We start from the raw sequence: 19,771 nt of genomic DNA, 5'->3' as shown, positions 1-19,771 counted from the left end.
CGCAGGGCCGGGCCGGTAGTCCCCGCCATTGGCGAGGCGTGGGGAAGTCCTCCCGCAAGGTCTGTAGGCTCCGGGGGCTCAGCGGGGGGGGGGGGGGGTCCGCTATTGGTTACAGTTGGCAGGGAGGCATGCCAGAGGGGGCCTCCCCAGCCCCCTCCTGCCGCCGCCTCCTCCCTTTGTCCAGCGCCTGGCACTCCCTAGAGCACCAGCCGCGCCTGCGCGCTGCGCTCCCTGCCACCGCCCCGCTGCCCCCGTCTCCCCACTTGGCAGGCACGAGGCTTTGCGCGATCCAGTGGACGGGTGCGGGGCTGAGCGGGGAACTCCGGGTTCCATAGAGATCTGGGGCGGGTGGTGGGGGGAGCAAGGACGAGTGCCTGCCGGGACCCCCCCCCCCCGGCCCTTGGCTCTCAAGGAGTCGCGGGGAACGTCCCTACCGCCCTACAGAGCCAGCAGGTAACTTGCGGAGGTGCTGGCCAGGCCAGCTCGCGGCGCTTGACTCAGGCGCCGCGGGGCGGATGGACTGGAAGCCGGATGGAGGCGTGGCCGGGTGGGGGCCGCGGCGGCGGGGAGGCGCGTTCCCGGCGCGCACAGCTCTATTGTTATATAAAAGTGCCGAGGCCTGACCCTCCCGAGCGGAAAACCACCTGCGAGCGGCCGGCTTGGAGCGGGAGGGCTGCGGCCGGAAGGCGCGGGCCCTAATCCGGCATCCCCTCCCTAAACCCCGGCGGAAAAGAGGCCGCGCTTTGTCCCGCCGCTGCCTGGGAGGCGGAAGCGGGGCAGCCTCCCGGCGGGGTGCGGCTTTGGGTAGCGTCCCTCGCAGCGCTTTGCGCCCACCCAGCACCGCGAGGGCGCCTAAGGTCGCGGGGTCTCCCCTCGCCCGACGCCCCGCACCCACGGGCATGCCTGCTGACGCCCCTGCTGCAATTTGCATTTTTAGTCAGCCGCCTCTTCCCTGGTTTGGGAAATGTAGGCTAAAAAAAGGCGGCTGCGAGGCCCGGGTTGCCAATTTTGGAGCTCTGCTGCAGGCAGGCCGCCCCGGGAGGAGCGTGTTCGACGAAGGTGGAGATTGCCGCTCTCCTCTCCGCACCTTTTTTGGGCAGCCCTTGGAACTAAACTCCTGTATTTCACTGGATATCTTCTAGTTTTCAGCCGGGGGAGGCCTGCGCTGGAGTTGACTCCCCCTGTCCTCCCCGATCTGTCACAGAAGTTCCCATACCAAGACGTTTCAGTCATTGGGACCTGGGGACAGTGAGGGAAGAGGCAGGGTGTCCTGAAGCGGAACTGGGAAGAACAAACCTGTTGGAGGTGCAGCCCAGGACCTCCAACAGAAGAGAAAAGGAGGGAAGCTGGGTTTCCACTTTGCCTGTTTTAAAAGTGCAGCTACCTGAATATGACTATAGATTCAGGAGGACACATCGAAACTAGTTTTACCCATGCTTCTGAACTCTTTCGCCAGGGGAATGCCAGTCTTTCCTGGCATATTGATTAAAGTGACGTTCTGACCGCTCAGTCCTAGAAATGCTGCGTAAAGGGCTTCTGGAGTGAGACGACCGTCGTTTGAATTATGTATCCAGCTTCTATCTAGGTGTGCGCCCTTAGTTAAATCATCTAGCGGTTGTAAGTTGCAGTCTTCCACGTCGGCATAATTAATATAAAACTGTCTGCTTCATGTTCCCTGTGACGACAAAATGGGTAGGGTGAAATGTCCTAAAATGGTGATGGGGTGCTATTAGCTGATTTGAGTTAATTTTTTATCCTTCTGAATTGAGAACCTGTGAAAAGGCCTCGGTTGGGGGGATGGTTTTGGCATTCCACAGATGCCCTTTGAGGCTTGCCTCACAGCACGCCTGGACTGGCTCATCTGCAGCAAAGCCCTCTAAGGTACTACCCTAACCGATTTAATCCGTTCTAATACAGCTGTCAAGCAAAGGAGGTGTTCTTATAGACCAGGATCAAAATTCTTTAGCAAGGTTATCAGAATGGACCCAGCTACATTTCTAACTTCTCCCTACGGTCACCTTTGAAACACCTTGTTCACCAGCCACAGCAAACTGATAAAATAGATACAACAGTGTGTACTGGGCATGATAGGTACCATCTTGTTTCTGTGTTTACGTGCATAATTTCGGACAGTCTTCAGAAAACCCATGTAAATTATCCCCATTTACAAAGATTAAGGAATTTGCCCAGGGTCACACAGTAGCAACGGAAAGTGTCAAGACATGCATCCAACCCCTTTGCAGACTCTTAAGGATACCCACATACACGGATTACAGAGTGCTGTGGATACTATACTCATCTCCATGTGGTATTCCCTGCCCAAATGTGAAGAATTTCAAGGTCAGCATTTTGAATTTTGACTTTCTGGCTTTCTCCAGCCTCACGTTTTCTGTTGCCTCCTCCCCACGGATGGGGTCAAAGATCAAAAGTTAGGCTGCTTTCCCAGCTCCTTTAACACATCAGTGGGTTTCTTTGCAAGCAACTCTTCATCAGTCAACCATTCAGTAAATGTTGCATATTCTCTCTCCCTTAGAGTATGCCCTAGATCCTAATTTTCACAAGTACCGTTGCTCATCTAGTGTGTCAGCATAGCACTAGGCCTGGGTTCAAACCTCTGCCACTCACTAGTCAGTTGGGTCTCACATCATTCATTCACTCATTTAGTCTAGATTCCAGGAAACCATCAGTGAATAAACAGACAAGAATAACCTGCCTCACTGAAGTTTACATTCTAATGAGGACAATCCAATAAACAAAATTAATAATTATATATTAGAAAGTGAAAGTGCTACACCAGAAAAACAAAGCAAGAAAAGGAATTCAGAAATGTTTAAAATTGGGGATATATATTCCTCCCTCAAAGGACTGTGAGGATTAGAGACAACTGAGATGACACATGAGATGTGTAGGGCATGAAGTCGGTATTCAGAAGATGACTTTTAAAATATGACCGCTTCATTCCTGCATACGGAATGCTGTTAGTAGTGATCCTGCCATTGCTGTGAGGCACTGAGGAAAAGCTCTCTTAGGAGATAAGGACTCTAGTAGTTGGAAGAATTACGGGCTTCCTTAATTCCGGAGGCCACAGTGCCCTTCAGAGGACATCAACCATATGTAGAGGGCTGTGTTTAAAGATTGGAGATAGCAGATCATCTGTGATCCATTCTCATAAGTGCAGAGAGTCACTTTCATAGATTCTGGTTTCCGTGTGTGTGTGTGTGCGCGCGCGCGCGTGCACACTGAATACCTATGCTTTGTGCTTGAATTACTCCTTGTGTTTTCCCCTGTAAATTTCCTTAAAAACGTTGGTTAAAAAACATAATTTTTTAAAAAAACTGTTTCTAGGCCATTTGAGAAACATTCCAATTCTGCTGCAATTTCCCTGAGTTTGAGGGCACTTGCAATTTACAAGATCCAAGTGGGCTAGCATGACCTTTAATCTTCTTGGAATAATCTCTATGAATACAATGACATTTATTAACACATCATGTGAAAATAGTTACACAGAGTTTCAGCAAATGAGAATTTTGGAAGTTTTGACTTAAAATGCAAATGCATTTAGGGGTCCTAGGGAGGCCCTCAAAGTGAAATGGCTTTCAGTGCAGCTAAAATTTCAAAAGTGAATTTAACTGTATTTGAAGGATACCCTTGAAATAGTGTGGCTTAAAATAAAAGGTATAGGGGGTGCACAAAACTCACTCTAAAGTCTTCCTGATGAGTGCTTTAAAAAGATACCAAGGGCCGGGCGCGGTGGCTCAAGCCTGTAATCCCAGCACTTTGGGAGGCCGAGGCGGGTGGATCACGAGGTCAAGAAATCGAGACCATCCTGGTCAATTTGGTGAAACCCCGTCTCTACTAAAAAAAAAAAATACAAAAAATTAGCTGGGCATGGTGGCGCGTGCCTGTAATCCCAGCTACTCAGGAGGCTGAGGCAGGAGAATTGCCTGAACCCAGGAGGCGGAGATTGCGGTGAGCCGAGGTAGCGCCATTGCACTCCAGCCTGGATAGCAAGAGCGAAACTCCGTCTCAAAAAAAAAAAAAAAGATACCAAGAAGTTGTATCACAACAGTAGCAGCTAAGGAACACGAGAGGCCAAAGGAACTGACAATAGGTAACATATCTCATGGGCAGTGATCGGGTGGGCACAGAGAAACCTAAAGGGAATTTCAAATAGCCCCCAATTAAAATTCTATGAGGGCAGCCCCTGGGAATTGCAGATCCTGGTTTGCAATCACACTACAATCAAACTGCTTCTCACGTGGAAGCTCCGTGCAGCTTGTCCCATGATGAGGAGCTTCAAGGTCTTACTGAGCACAAGTTAATGATTTCCCCAAACAATGCGGGGGAAGGGGAAAGGTAGGCTAGGTTAGACCTCAAGGAAAAGGTAGCTGGTCAGCAACACCAGAATCACTCACCCACAGGCATAGCTACGGGAAGATTAGAGGTTGCCTAAAACGAGATGGCACATTCGAGCATTGCTAGGATGATCCCACCTGAAGAAAAATAAGAACTATTGTGAAATTTAGACCTCAGCCAATTTGGCTAAGCTTTTCAAAATTATGATCTCCATCAGCTTTCTTGCATTTCTGTTTCCCATCATCTGATGAAAGACAAATTAATTTACATTCAGGCTCCCATAGAAACTTTAGGATATTTTTTTAAAAGTTAGACAGTCCCTAGCAAAGAAATTCATTTAAAGATAGCAGTGTTAATTTTTTATTTCAGATGTTTTAATTCCATCCCTTCCACTGGGAAAATATTCATTGATTCTTATTTCTTATCCTTTATTTTTACAAAGCAGGAAATGTAAAAAGTATATATAAATGTATATATAAGAAACTGTCACGAAGTTGGCATTTCTGCTGTACATTTCTGAGTAAGCTCATTTACCTTTTTTTGGAAAGGAGATGACGGTACCTTGCTTCCCACTGTACTATTTCCAAAGCCCCAGCAATGAACCTTAGTGGGAAAGCATAGCTTACATTACCAGCCAAGGAGGCAAGAGATTATATGTATTCAGCTCTCCAAAACCTGTCCTATCATGAAGCACCATTTGTGTGGTGTCCGAGGCATTATCCATGTTGCATCTACATGTGGAATATATGCCTTGAGCCTCCTTGTGTGGGCTGTGTTGCCTCTGGTGACCTCTCTCCATCTTGTGTTCCTTTATTTACGCAGGTGTGAGTAGTACATATAGCTGTTGTGTAAGAGAACTCATTATTTTTCTAAGTAGGTAGTATTTCCTCCCATCTTATTTTTGCTTCAGAAATCTGTGGAAGTAACTGTGTGTGTCCACAATACAGGAATGCTTTAGCTCAGTTTTTCAAACTTAAGAACTTCCAGATCCCCCAAGAATATATTAATGGAACCCTAGGGAGCCCCAAACTCCAGTCTAAACAGCACTGCTTAAGGCCATTGGTGGGTTAATTACAAAAGTTATATCTGGATATACATGAAATAACAACATAGTAGCTACAACTTATTCTACACTAACCATTGTACAGGTTAAATCTAACCATTGTGATAACCGTGCAAAACAGGCATGCCATTATCACAACTTTAAGGTGGGGAATCCTGGGCTCAAATGTCAGGTAATTTATGCTGGAGTCCAAATGTGAATCTCAGTCCCTTCAAAGCTCCTTAGTACACACTGCTCCCAACCTGATGAGCGGCCCTAAATGAATTCAACCTGGTATACCATGACACTTTCTACATAATTTGTTAAGGTTAATCTTGCTGGGCAAGACTAGCAGTTGTGGAACCAGACCAACCTGGATTCTAATCTTGGCTTACCTACTTTCTGGCCTTATGACTCTGAGGAAAACCATTTCATCTTTCCATGTTTCAGTTTCCTTATCTGTAAAATGGGAATATTCTTTCACTGAGCTATTGCAATCAATGATTTTTATTTGTAAAGGGGGTAGAAACAGCCCTAAAACAATTAACTCATTGACTACTACTGTCTGTTTTTGTTGTTACACACACACACAATTCTTTTTTTTTTTTTTTTTGCGACAGAGTCTCACTCTGTCATGAAGCTGGAGTACAGTGGCACGATCTCGGCTCACTGCAACCTCCACCTCCCAGGTTCAAGCGATTCTTGTGCCTCAGCCTCTCGAGTAGCTGGGATTACAGGCATGCACCACCATGCCCAGCTAATTTTTGTATTTTTAGTAGAGACAGGGTTTCACTGTGTTGACCAGGCTGGTCTTGAACTCCTAGTCTCAAGTGATCCACCAGCCTCCCAAAGTGCTGGGATTACAGATGTAAGCCACCGTGCTCAACCACAACCCTTAATAAATGTTTACTGACCTTGCTGAAAAGGGATTATATAACAAAAAACATTACAGTGTTAATTAGTTCTCAGGAAGAGAGAAAAAATCCATACAAATTTTTATAAAAAGCTTCAAAGAACAGAATCAATTGCTTTATGGCCCCTCTTAGTTGCTGGTGCAAGCAACCTAGAAATTGAGGTTTCTCAATGGCCTGAGATACATGGATAGTTTGGGGACAGTGAAAACTGCATACCAGGAGTTCCCCATCACTCTAGGACTCACCTGCTGAAGTAGCAGGCACTTTCCCTGCTCCATTGATGCTGGCTCATAGCCTATCCTATGGACTGCATGTTGTGCAAGAGGGGAATTGGAAGTCTACTAGCCTGAGCCACACAGCCATCATCACTCAGTGACCTGGGTTCAAGGCAGCTGAAAGAAACACACATTTGTATTGTGAGTCCTGCATATAAGAAGTCCCATTCTCTGGGAATTTCCTTTCTCCCTCTGACTTCATGCCCAGCAGGAGCATTTCAGAATACAGGGAGGGGAAAAAGGGGAGGGTCAGGGCTGGGCATGAGAGCCATTCTCCCATGACTGGAAGGACACTTCCATTCATGCTTGGATGAGAAAGGCTGTACTAGAAGCCACACTGTAGAAGCATACCCAGGCTTGAGTAAACAGACACCTGCTTAGCACAGTTTCTATACTAATTTTTGCACATACATGATTCCAAGATTATTTTTATTAAACATCCAATAAGTATATATCCTTTGGTATAAATCCATCAGGTTTTTCTGGACCCACCAAAAGTTTTAGATTCCTTACCCAAATCTCAAAAGTGTAAACCCTTGCTAGGTCATGCCCCTGCCTAACCAGTTTCCCAGGGAAAAAGTCTTTATGATGATATTTCACTGTCCTTTTGTTATATTTTCTGTTTGGTAGATTTCACTGTCCTTTGTTATATTTTCTGTTTGGTAATACACTTTTGTTTTTGCCTTAACACAAATTTATTATTTTTCAGCTCTGTAGTTCGTAAGTCCCAAAGGAGTCTCACTGGGCTGAACCCAAGGTGTCGGCAGGACTGCTTTTCTTTTTGGAGGCTCTAGGGGAAAACCTGTTTCCTTGATGATTCAGATTGTTGGCTGAATTTAGTCCTTATGGGTGTAGGACCCTGTTTGCTTGCTGTGTTCCCAATTTCTAGAGGCCACCTGTGTTCCTTGGCATGTGCCCGCCTTCCTCTGTCTTCAAAGCCAACAACAGCAGGTCACGTGGTTTTCGTGCCTCAAATCTCTGTTGCTTGTTCTACCACTATATCTCTCTGACCTGCTTTTTGTCTTCCTCTTCTAGGTTTAAGGACTCATGAGGTTATACTGGGCCCACCTAGGTAATCCAGGTTAGTCTACCCATCTCAAGGTCTTCAAAGTCTCTTTTGCAATGTAAGGTAACATATTCACAGGTTCCAGGCATTAGGGCATGGGTATCTGGGAGGTCATTATGCTGCCTGCACGTGGTTGTCCTGAAGAAACACGTAATTTGTTGGAAAGGGGAATGGGGGACCCTTTTGGAGTGAGGGGAATATTCTATATCTTGATTAGGGTGGTGCTGTGTATTCAACTGTTAAATCTTTTAAATTTTAGTTTAACATTATTGCATTCTCCAACTGTTTTATATTTTCCTTGTAATTATTTATTTAGAAGCAACTTTGTGTGAGGCATTGTATTAAGTACTTTATGTAATCATCTCATGCATTTTTCTTTCTCCTAGGACCTGGTGCTATTACATAACAAGTTTGCTTTAACCAATTAAGTTTGATGATGCAGTATACTGACTAGAGTTTTTCAGGTACATATTGTTCCACTTTATGGCTGTTTTCCATTTGAATTTAAAGGCCAAGAGGGTATTCCCATTTACCAGTTTATTATAAAGGCTATTACAAAGGATACAGATGAAGAGATGCATAGGCATGTGGGAAGGGGCTTCAGTTTCCATGCCCTTTCCAGGTGCACCACACTCCAGGAACCTCCATGAATTCAGCTATCCCAAAGCTCCAGTAATTTACTTTTAAGTAATTCAGTGTAACCAGCTGTAGTACTCCAATGCTTTAGGCAGAAATAATTAGCTGGCATTCTTTAATGTGAATCAGCTTGATGACCTGAGGGTTTTTAAATTTAGCATAAAGGATATGAAAAGCAAATTATTTCTGTTCTTGAAATTGGTACACTTACAATATGTGGTAGAGGAGGTGTGGCAGGACCTATGGACCTTGTATGACCAAGATACAAGAGCACAGACAGCTCAACTGTCTGTGTCATGGTGCACCTTCTAGCATTGAGCCTAGAATCCTGCCCCCATGAGATGACATGACCTGCAGGTTCACCTTTAGAACATTGCTGCCTTCAGTGTGGCCCTTTCATGCAATGTGCTATTAAGTAGAGTACTTATGGCAAAGAGAAGCCCTTTTTTCCCAGTTTGTATGACTGTACCTATCTGCTAAAACATATTTTTATTTAATCTAATGAAATTTGCTGTGAGATTTACTTTTATAGTGAGAGTGAGATGGTATGTGGTGTGGAAGGTAACCTAAATCTGGAACCTCTAACCACTAACCCCTGGTTTTGATCAAAGGAATCTGACAAGTACTCTACAGCCAAACTGGATTAAAAGAAAAGCTTTTTAAAAAATATAGGTGCCCAAGTCCCATAACCAGTAATTCTGATTTAATAGATTTAAGGTGGATCTCGGCATTGGTATTTTTCAAAAGCTGCCCAGAGAATTCTGATATGTGACCTGGACTAACAACTGGTTTAGAAGCATTCATAACAATCATTCCCCCAACAGACCCTTGCCTAGGCAAAGGTTTCCAATGAGCACAAGAGCTTCCCACCCAGACCAGTGGGTCTAGAAATGAAATGTTTAGAAACACCTGGAGGTATTTGCTGTCAGTCCATATCCTGGCCTCCCCGACAGGGACTCTGATTCAGAAGATCTAGGGATGGGCTCAGGCAACTATACTGTAGTCCAGCAGCCAGCAGTGGCTTATACAGGTGGACCAAACTTTGAGAAGCTTCAGGAGACATTCCAGACAGTCAGATTCCTCACATGTCTACTGTGTTCAGCAACTGTAGAAATGTTCTTGAAGTAACTAAAAAGATAAGCCAAATAGTATTCTTTAGGCACAAACATCAGAACTTCGAAACAGGAAAATGCTGTGTCAGGCATAACTAATCTGCTTGCCCTTGCAAATGTAGCTCTTGAACTAGCATGCACTCTGAGTTATTTACTGGTGAAAACTCTTACAAAGCAATTGGGAGACTACAAAGAGAAGAAGTTATCTTGGTAGCAGCATCTTGAGCACCCATTGTGTATCTAAAACTGAAATTACTGCTGGAGCTTATGAAAATGAGTGAGTGTTAGGGCCCTGCTGAATATATATATATAAAGACTAATTGGGGAGGTTAGACATGTGCCCAGGTAGCTAGAATGTGATGTAACAAATGTGGTCCTTGCAGTATAAAGGAAGTGCTATGATCCCAGCTACTCAGGAGGCTGAGGCAGGAGAATTGGCTGAACCCAGGAGGCGGAGGTTGTGTTGAGCTGAGATCGTGCCGTTGCACTCCAGCCTGGGTAACGAGTGAAACTCCGTCTCAAAAAAAAAAAAAGGAAGTGCTATGGGAACAAGAAGAGGAAATGGTTCATCTACCTCAGTGTGGGAGGCAGAAGGTAGAGGTGGTGCTAGGAAGTGTGCCAGGGAGGCAGCATTTGAGTTAGATCCCCAGGGAGCAGATTTCTTATTCTCCCCCATCCAGTGGGAAAGGAGAAGACTGGCACTCTGGGAAAGAAAGATGACACGAGCTGAGGTTTGGAGGGATGGATATGTGTGACCAGTGCAGTGCAGATGAATGGTATGGAAGGCAAAGACTGGCAGAGAACACAGGAAAGGTAGTGTAGTGCCACATGGTAATGGGCTTTAGATGTCATGATAGGAAGTTTTGAATTTTTCTTTAGGTGAAGCCATCATAGATATTTATACAGGGGTGTGACATGATTTCAGGATATAATTCTGTAACAAAGGGGGCGAGTAGACTGGAAGGGAGAGAAACTGGGGGCTGGAAAACCAATTAGGAAGCAATTGCAATTGTCCAGAAAAAGGATGCGGTACCACCACAATTGTCCTCTTCCTAAAATAATGTATTCATCAGCCTGCTTAGTTTTATTTCTCCTATTTCTGCAGCTAGAAAAATCACTTAGCTCTCCTGTGATTCAGAATCCCTCCCTATTAATAGAAGATGACAGAATACTTATCTTACCTCACACAGGGAGATACTGAGAGATGCTTCCAATTGTAACCACAAAAGAGAGGGAAGTGTTATTCCAAATGCCAGTGGCAGTAATTACTCTGGGGTAGTGAGGGGAGGGACACTGCCTTTCCCAATAATAGTTCATTATAAAAATTTCAAACCTACATAAAAGTTGAAAATTGAGTGAGTAAGAGCATCAGAAATACTCTTTAGAGGGAAGCTTCTGCAGAAATTCCAAGTACTCACCACCCTGGAAGTGGCATTTCCAATATAAGGGCCCATAGCCTTCAGGATGAGAATGCCATTGCAGCCTATTTTGGTTACAGTGTTCTGTAATATGAGATTTTATAATGAAAGACCCATTTTTCCATTGTTTCCCATTACAAACAAAAGTGTAAGGAATGATGCTCTCATCATTTCTATTGCTGAGATGGGGCTGGGGGAAGCATATTTAAAGGAGTTATACACATGCTTTCAGGTTGTGTTTTGCCCTTTGGGGTCTGGAGTCTGCGCTTGTAGCAAGAGACACATAGTCATACCTTTTCTCTCTGTTGCTGGGCCCCTTCCATACTAGGTCTCCATTTCAGCACCCTGGACCACATTAGAATTCTTTCCTGTTTTTGGAAAAGCATCACTGATATCTATCACAGGGTGACAGATGGAAACTGCTTTAAGTTTTGCCAAAATGACTGTGTTTTCTACCTTAAAAAAAATCCATGCTCTCTATATGTGCTGAGTTGGTATAAGATATTCCGAGGGATAAAAAGATAAATCATGTAGGGACACTACCCTCAAGAAACTGACAGGTAGGACTGTGACCTAATGAAGAAGTTATGAGGGTAGCATTCAGTGCTTTTTTAGAACAGTATCAGCTTTCAAGATTCAAAAGGATGGTGGTGTTCAGTGACATGGAGTCCTTCCAAGTGGAATGGGATGATTTGAACTTACAATAAGGAAACCCTAAGTACTTCATTTTATATGAAAACCAAATGGTTATTGAATGATATAATAAGAGACATGTCAGGAATACATAAGGAGAAGATAATATATGCTCCTTTCTAAAGTACATTTACGTAAGTAATGAATGATTGGCTCTTTCAAATGGAAATGTTTTCTCTAGTACAGTAAATTATTCTGATTCATTCGTTTACTCTTAACATGCGTTTCTTGGAAAACGTACTGGCAAAATTTGTCACAAAGCAATTAGGAGATTAAAAAGTACAGAAGAATAAGGCTTTTAAATCCTTACACAAATTAGTTCTTATTTTAAGGACAGTTTAAATCTCACAACATCACAGCCTGCTTTTGCATGCACTCTTTCGTTTACTTGTTAGATTCCTTTACTGCAAAGAGCTCAAGGAAAACAACTAGAAACAAACCATGGCTACGCTGACAAGAGTCAGTTATAAAGGGAAACGAATGAAGATTTATTCATTTATTAATAAAGTAATGTGGGCAGCCATTTGATGATTCTAATTTCTGATTTAGTCTTTAAAGGTAACTTATTTGCATATATTTTAAAAAGTCTGTGCTGTTGCCAAGTGACTTGGAACTACACAGCATAGTTTACTCACAAATTAGATGAACGCCCCTTTTAAAATGTCTGCACATATTGTTCTGGTTTTTTTTTCTTCTCTTAAAAAATAAGCCATTGTTGGCTGGGTTTAGTGGCTCACGCCTGTAATCCTGGCACTTTGGGAGGCCGAGGCAGGTGGATCACTAGGTCAAGAGATCGAGACCATCCTGGCTAACACAGTGAAACCCCACCTCTACTAAAAATACAAAAAATTAGCCCGGCGTGGTGGCATGTGTCTGTAGTCCCAGCTACTTGGGAGGCTGAGGCAGGAGAATTGTTTGAATCCAAGAGGCGGAGGTTGCAGTGAGCCAAGATTGCACCACTTCACTCCAGCCTGGGGGACAGAGCGAGACTCCGTCTCAAAAAAAAAAAAAAAAAGCCATTGTTGATTTATTTTTGGACAGGTGACAACTGCGCATGGAACAAAATATAAAAGGAAGAATACGGCTTAGAGTAAGTCAGTCTCTCCTAGCCACCCAGTTCCTCTCCCTAGTGCTAACCACTTTAAACTAGCATTTCGTGTATCTTCTCAGGGGGAGTCTATGCATGTACAAGGATATGCATTTATTATTGTTACACAATTGTAGCAGACTCATTTTTAATGACTACATGGTATTCTATTGCATGGACATAGCATAATTTATTTAGTCAGCCATCCTATTGATAAATATTGAGGTTGTTCATAATCTTTTTGCTATTGCAAGCAATGACTGCAATGATTATGTTTTATACATTCATCCAGCTTGTGTGTGAATATATCTGTAAAATAAATTCTTAAATATGGAATTGTTTGGTAAGACTATATGAATTTATAATTTTGATGACTATTGCCGAAATGTCCCTTTCAGAGATTGTACTAATTTGCATTCTCACCAGTAATGTATTTCTCCATACTTAGCTGACACATGTGTTCTCAAACCTTTGCCACTCTGAGAAATGCATATTGGTAACTTTAATTTGCATTTCTCTTACTAAAAGTCAATTTGAGCATATTTCTTAATGTTTAAAGGCTGTTTGAATTTCCTTTTCTGTGAACTGTCTATTCATATCCTTTACTCATTTTTTGAGTAGACTGTTGATCTTTTTTTTATTTTTATACCTTATTTTGCAACTATAATGTCAAGTTCATTTTAGCTAGTGAACTCAAATACAATTTGTCAATCATGAGTCCAAATTAAAAAAAAATTTGGACTCATGATTGATATGGTATTTGAGTTCACTAGCTAAATGAACTTAAGTAGAGCCACTTAATCCTAAAGCACGTTTTGAAATGTAACTCACTGATGCCTGACTTTTCCTTCTCACCTCAGTTTTAATCTCAAGTTGTAATGGGAACTGTCCAGATTCCTTAGGCCCAGTTAGGGTCAAAGAGTCCTGGGTTTTACTTGTTTTATTTTAATCCCAGGAGAGTCGCTTTTCTTAAGCTCTGTTTTAGCAATAAATTATCCATGCAAACTCTCTGATAATTATTTACTTATTTTTTACATTTTTGAGATGAAGTTTCACTCTTATTGCTTAGGCTGGAGTAAAATGGCGTGAATTTGGCTCACGGCAACTTCTCCCTCCTGGGTTCAAGTGATTCTCCTGCCTCAGCCTCCCGAGTAGCTGGGATTACCGGCATTTGCCACCACACCCATCTAATTTTGTATTTTTAGTAGAGATGGGGTTTTTCCACGTTGGTCAGGATCATCTCAAACTCCCGACCTCAGGTTATCTGCCCACCTCGGCCAACCAAAGGCCTGGGATTACAAGTGTGGGCCACTACGCCCAGCCACTCTCTGATAAATTTTAACTCATTAAATAACAGCCTTCATATACTTATCTAGCACCACAGTCCCTGCCTTCTGCATGAGTAGAGGAGAGAGTGATACTATTAAATATTCAAAATCCTTTATCCTTATCCCAACCCCTCCACAGGAAGATACTATCTTGCCTGGGCCTGGCACAGTGGCTCACACCTGTAATCCCAGTGCTTTGGGAGGCCAGGGTGGAAGGATCACTTGACACTCAGGGTTCAAGACCAGCCTGGGCAACATAGTGAGACCCCATCTCTACAAAAATAAAAAATAAAAAAATAGCCAGATGTCACAGGCACCTGTAATTCCTAGCTACTCAGGAGGCTGAAGTGGGAGGATCACTTGAGCTCAGGAGTTTGAGGTTACAGTGAGCTATTATCAGGTCACTGTGCTCTAGCCTAGGAGACAGAGTGAGACCGTGTCTCTCTTTTTTTTTTTTTTTTGAGACACGGTCTCACTCTGTCACCCAGACTGGAGGGCAGGTGCAACCTTGGCTCACTGCAACCTCTGCCTCCTGGGTTCAAGCAATTCTCATGCCCCAGCCTCCCAAGTAGCTGGAATTACAGATGCCCACCACCATGCCTGGTTAATTTTTATATTTTTAGTAGAGACGGGGGTTTCACCATGTTGGCCAGGCTGGTCTCAAAATCCTGACTTCAAGTGATCCACCTGCCTTGGCCTACCAAAGTGGTGGGATTACAGGCATGAGCCATCACACCCAGCCAACCCTGTTTTGAAGAAGAAGGAGGAGGAGGAGAAGGAGAAGGAGAAAGAGGAGAAGGAGAAGGAGAGGGAGAAGGGGGGAGGGGGAACTATTACCTTATTATCTTGCTTATTAAATAAAGAAGTGGAAAAGTCCCTTGCTTCTTTCTTTATCAGAATGGGAATGGTTTAATGTGCCTGTTTGCAATCCCCAAATACCATATTGTTTTGGCAGCTGATATTCTTTAGCTGCTGATTAAAAGATACATATTTTACATACAATAGAATATCCTGAATCAAAGGTATATTGAATATTTATTTAAACTGGCTTTATCTCAGGTATATATCTGGAATTCACTGAAAATAAAATGGGTGGTAAGGACTCACAGATGATGAGGATAGCAACAACAATAACAAGGTGGAGATCAGGAAGTAGGTTTGCAAATACCTGTAGGATGTGTATATAGGAAAAGCTACCATACCAAACTGGGCAGAAGCAACCAATCGAGAAATATAACTGCTAGCATCCAATCATATTGTGGTGAGGTTAAATTCACAAGAAAGTTAGATGAGGTTTACAGAACATGTTCTCAACCCATGAATATTTCATTGGAGCAACTCTTATTAATCTTAAGGGGATTATGGAACTCCCTTATTTAGAAGAAAATAGAGTTTAGGCCAAATTTTTTGGCCAAATTGAAGATATAACTTGAGATTTTTAAAAATTCATTTCCTTTGCCAAATTCTCTAGAAAATAAAACCTGAGGCAAAGATTACTTGCTAAGTCTATTTTGTTGGGTGGTGCAATTTCAGGGACATAAAAGGGAGGGAGAAAAAGGTGAGGCAGGAAAGGAAGGAATGCAAATACTAGATGATGTGTTAAGGAACTGGACATAACTTCACAAAGAACAAAGCCGGTTGCTGGGTCCTGCGTATCACCTTTCATCAGGTGGGAGGGTGGTGGGAGGAGCAATGAGGGGGAGAAAAAGGAATTTATCATTTTGACCTCTTATCCCTTGTTTCAAATTTTAACTCAGCAACTTAAGGGAGCTGTTGGGTAAGCCAGATTCCACATCCCACTAAACTGCCTGGAAGAGGTGGGAGGAGAGCAGCCATAAAGTATGAGGCACAGAGTCCAATCAGGTGAGCTCCATGTCCTGGAGCCACTGAGGTTCCTGTTGCAACGGGTGAGATGTGATCTTCCCAAAGCCCCAGCTTCTTCCCCAGGAGGCTAACACAGCAGGCTCCCAGATGTCCATTCAAGAAAAGGCTAAGGCGTGGGGGTCAGGTGAGGCTGGGGAATCTTGAGAGACACAAAAATGGTTCTGGTATAGTCATGACGTAAAAATGTAAAGAATAATTTTCAAGTCTTTTAGGAAATCCATGAATAATTAGCGCTTTGGTGGAGACTAATATGAATGACTTTCAGTAAAAGAGTCACCAAATCATAATAGATATGGAGGTGAAAATTCTATTATTAACAAGATTTATGATTGCTGAAATATCTTTATGATTACTCAGATCCATTTCTGGACTGCCCTTACTCATGCTTAATCAGATGATGTTTATTATCAAAGTTGATTTTTAACAAGTGTTCATTAATAAAAAATGCTCTTAACCACAAGGCTTTGTTTCCAAGTGATGTAGAATAATATGTGCTAAAACACGAATCTCAACTTGTAGATGCACATTTTACCAAAACACCTATTGCACTAAGGAAAATAATGACAAATTCTAATCTTTCTGCACATGCATGTGCTGTGGTATAGGTCTAAGGGAAGGGGGGAAGATGGTGGTGATGGAAGTAGGAACAAAAACTCAATGAAAGAGAGTCTTGATAAAACAACGTCATACATCTAAAAATAAAATAATAACAAATGGTTATTCTAGCATATACATCCAGATGACATTTGGAAATTTGCATAGAAGTAACAGAAGGGCTAAATGAAACCTTCTGAAAAAGTCAGTCTCAAACTTTATGTACTCTTGGTGTCTAGAAACTTACTTCAGTTATTTAAGTGAAATGACCAGAGTTAGTATCATCTCCATATAATGAGCAGGAAGTTAACTGAGGAGCTACACATGAGCGCTTGTCCCTGAGGTTGTAGTATCTTTATGTCCTTTCCACGCCCTCACCACAAAAAAGCCGCAGCATGAACAGTCAGTGTTTACCTGCTTAACCCATATTTTTATCTGAATGTACATTCTCCCTCCTCTCTCTTCCCTCTAGGCATTTGCTAGTCCCTTCTGAGGTCAGGCAGCTTGCACTATGGCACATGAAGAATATTCAGATACTTCATATCCTGCAGGAGAAGGGAGACAGCATGACAAATTCTGCTGCCACTAACTGAAAGTAGTTTATCACTTTATCTTTAGAAGGTCTAATGACAAAACTTCAAGGAGAGAATATATAGTCCAGTCTGGGTTTAAGCCTGGAGTTTGGATGTCTAAGATGACTCTGAGCGGATGTGGATTCACGTGTTAGTACCTGAAAGTGGGCACAGCCCCCACCTTGGAATGAATGTACACTTCCAAAGGACTCATTTCCACAGGGTGGTGGAAGGAACAACAGAGACAGCTATGTGCCCACACGCTCAGCCATCTGCCGTTCCAACCACATGTCTCTCCCCCCGTTTCCTGCAAATGATTCATCTATTCTTTTTCCCCTTCTTCAAAGATAACTCTGTAGGCATTTAAGGAGGGGAAAGTCATTAAGAAAAGTGGAATCTGGAGTTATTAGAATGAGATAGAGCAGACTAAACAGTCTGTAATTTCACAAAGCAAACAGCACAGGGTGTGGACTCTGGGCCCGTCCGTCTCTGTCCGGCTGGTGCATCATTTCACAGTTTATCGTCCTTCATGAACAGGTCAACAAAAATGGCCACATGTAAACATGAGCATATGAGTTGCTAAAGAGAAAGACCACAGCGGAAGTCAGGAGGATTCTGGATTTTCCAACTGGAGCCTCTGTGCATTTTATTCAGCATCCTATGTAGCGTCTGTCACTAAAAGTGAAACCAAAGGTTTTACACCAATGAATGGGATCTTTGTGACTTTTTCCAATAAGCAGACCAAAAAGCTGCCATTAAAATCATGCTTTTAAAGGAGATCCTGAACAACAGAGAAGATGATTATGGCCATGTCCTCAACACTAAGGGGTGCTGGTGGCAATATACTGTGTGGGAAAGGCCTGTGTATGTCCACAAGGAGGTGCTTGGTGGGTGTTTGTTCAATTGCATCAAGCTGGAGCCAGATGGGACTCAGTTCAAATCCTGGCTCTGCTTTCAGCTTCTGGGACATTAGGCAAGTTGCTAAACCTCTGGAGTTAGGTGATAAAGACACTTCCTCACAGGGTAGAATAAGGATTGGAGGATAATATACATGAAGTACTTTGTGTGGTCTTTGGAAAGAGGTAGATAGGCAAATATCAGGTGAATACACATATTCCTTATAATTTCACTTCAGTTTCTACTACATCCCACACCCTGAGGCTAGCAGGTAAAGAGCTCTAAGGAGAATGAAGAGGCCTCTGGCCCATTCTAATGTGGCCTCTCCCATCAGGAGGGAAAAGGCAAATATTGCATGGGACCTGGCAATAGGATTGAATGGGCCATAAGTGAAGTCTGATAGCATCCTTACAGCCCTTAACAGCCACTGTATCCCTTGTGGCAAGTGAAAGACCCCAGAAGTGAGGAATCTTATTGCTGAGTAGAGCCAACAAATCCCAGATCAGACAGAGTTCTTAAAGATTCTAATATGTTGCTAGTATTGTCTCATCTGTAAAATGGGTGTTAAAATAGCATTCACCTCTTGGGTTGTGAAGATGAAAGAAGAGAATCTATGTAAAGGATTGAGCACAGGGCCTGGGACAGTTAGTGATACATACATGTTGGCTACTGTTACTATTTTGTATTCCATGTTCAATCTACGGTATTGATTAACCTGTTTATTGATTGATGGCTTTTCATTTAGTAAATGAATTTTCAATAAATGATTTTTCACTTAAGCATTTGTTTACTCAGTTACTTCATTCATTTATTTATCATCAACATTTATCAAAGTCCTATTCTATACTGACACTATGCTGGGCTCAAGAGATGCTGAAGCTTGTTGGGCAAGAAGGGTAAAGACTAGGCAAGGAGAGAAACCGGAACTAAAGCAGGACAAGACAAGGCATAGTATACATATGGAGACATGTGTAAAGCATTCCTGGAACCCAGAGGAACCAGGATGTGCTGCCCAGAAAAGATGCTTTTGAACGTGATCTTGAAGAATGAGCAGCCTGAGGAGTTTGGGCTTGAGAATTCTAGATAACAAGAACAGCTTGCCAAAAGGGATAAAGTTATGTAGAAAAACAACAAAAACGGGTTTGAAGCCAGGAGGACTTTGGTGTGAGTGGTGTTAGCCGTCTGCCTGGTAACTTCCCCTGAATTTAGGTTCAATTCCCAGTGGGGGCCACAGAAAGTCACCTGCAGCTCAGCCCTACCCAGGTGCTGGGCCCAAGTCTGCTCTTAGAGGAAATGTAAGTAGCTCATGTCACTCAATATCAGGTCAGCCAGGCTCTGGGTTCTGTTCTGAGCTCCTGCTCTATTTCTAGCTGTGAAGTTGCCCCTTGATTCCTGTCACAGGCTCTACCTTGTATTCCGATTCAAATAACTGGGCTTTTGCCTTGCTTTTTTCTTTGACATTCTGCCTCAAAGTTTCTCTGTAACTGGAATTTTGCCTTTTCTTATCTGTCCTCCCCAGAACCTCAGTCCCTCCCAGAACTTCAGTCCCCTCCCTGGCCTCGGGGCCCCACTCCAGGCTGCTTGGTCTACTTATGGTTATTGCTTGCTGGATTTGCCCTCTTTGCCTTTTTGCAGATGGAAATAGACTGATGACAACCAACTGAGATCCCCTGTTACTGCCTAGATGCAAATTCCCATCTAGGACCTGTTTCACTGCCTGGCAGAACTGCCTTGCCACTTCTGGTTTGGCTCACTATTGATTGCATTCCTAAACTCCATTCTGAATATTGCTAGTGAAAAATGCACGGCTGGGTGCGATGGCTCACACCTGTAATCCCAGCCCTTTGGGAGGCCGAGGTGGGTAGATCACCTGAGGTTAGGAAGGAGTTCGAGACCA

At 43.2% G+C, this 19,771-nt stretch overlaps 1 long non-coding RNA gene across 1 annotated transcript; it reads left to right on the top strand.

Moving 5' to 3' along the window:
• The first annotated feature begins 282 nt into the window (after window positions 1-282).
• LOC128928588 (uncharacterized) lies at window positions 283-18,653 on the top strand. Its single transcript, XR_013521974.1, has 4 exons — window positions 283-453; window positions 7,623-7,668; window positions 8,040-8,117; window positions 16,878-18,653. It is a non-coding gene; the product is annotated as an uncharacterized LOC128928588 (long non-coding RNA).
• Window positions 18,654-19,771: the final 1,118 nt, after the last annotated feature.

Source organism: Callithrix jacchus, chromosome 9, assembly GCF_049354715.1.
Source record: "Callithrix jacchus isolate 240 chromosome 9, calJac240_pri, whole genome shotgun sequence".
Taxonomy (NCBI): Eukaryota; Metazoa; Chordata; class Mammalia; order Primates; family Cebidae; genus Callithrix; species Callithrix jacchus.
This window is presented reverse-complemented; position numbering and strand designations above follow the sequence as displayed.